Here is a 295-nt window from a genome sequence, read left to right on the forward strand (position 1 = left end):
AGTTACAGTTACTGAAAAAGTAACTTTAAGGCCGGTATTCATAGTCAGATCTTATATTTAAGACTGTCTTAAGTACAGTCTTATGATGTCATGGACCAATCAAAGGGCTGCATTAGCGACTTAAAACATTATTTAAGATGATCTTAAAATAAGAATTGACTATGAATATCGGCCTAAGTTATACTTTTAAGTTACTTTTTTCATCGAAATTTTTATTGGTAGTATCGATACCATTAAGGCTGTATTCAGAAACGTTATCCAACTGCCCTTCATGTATCGTTTTACCTTTGTTTTT

Source organism: Trachymyrmex cornetzi, unplaced genomic scaffold (assembly GCF_001594075.2).
Source record: "Trachymyrmex cornetzi isolate Tcor2-1 unplaced genomic scaffold, Tcor1.1 scaffold771, whole genome shotgun sequence".
Taxonomy (NCBI): domain Eukaryota; kingdom Metazoa; phylum Arthropoda; class Insecta; order Hymenoptera; family Formicidae; genus Trachymyrmex; species Trachymyrmex cornetzi.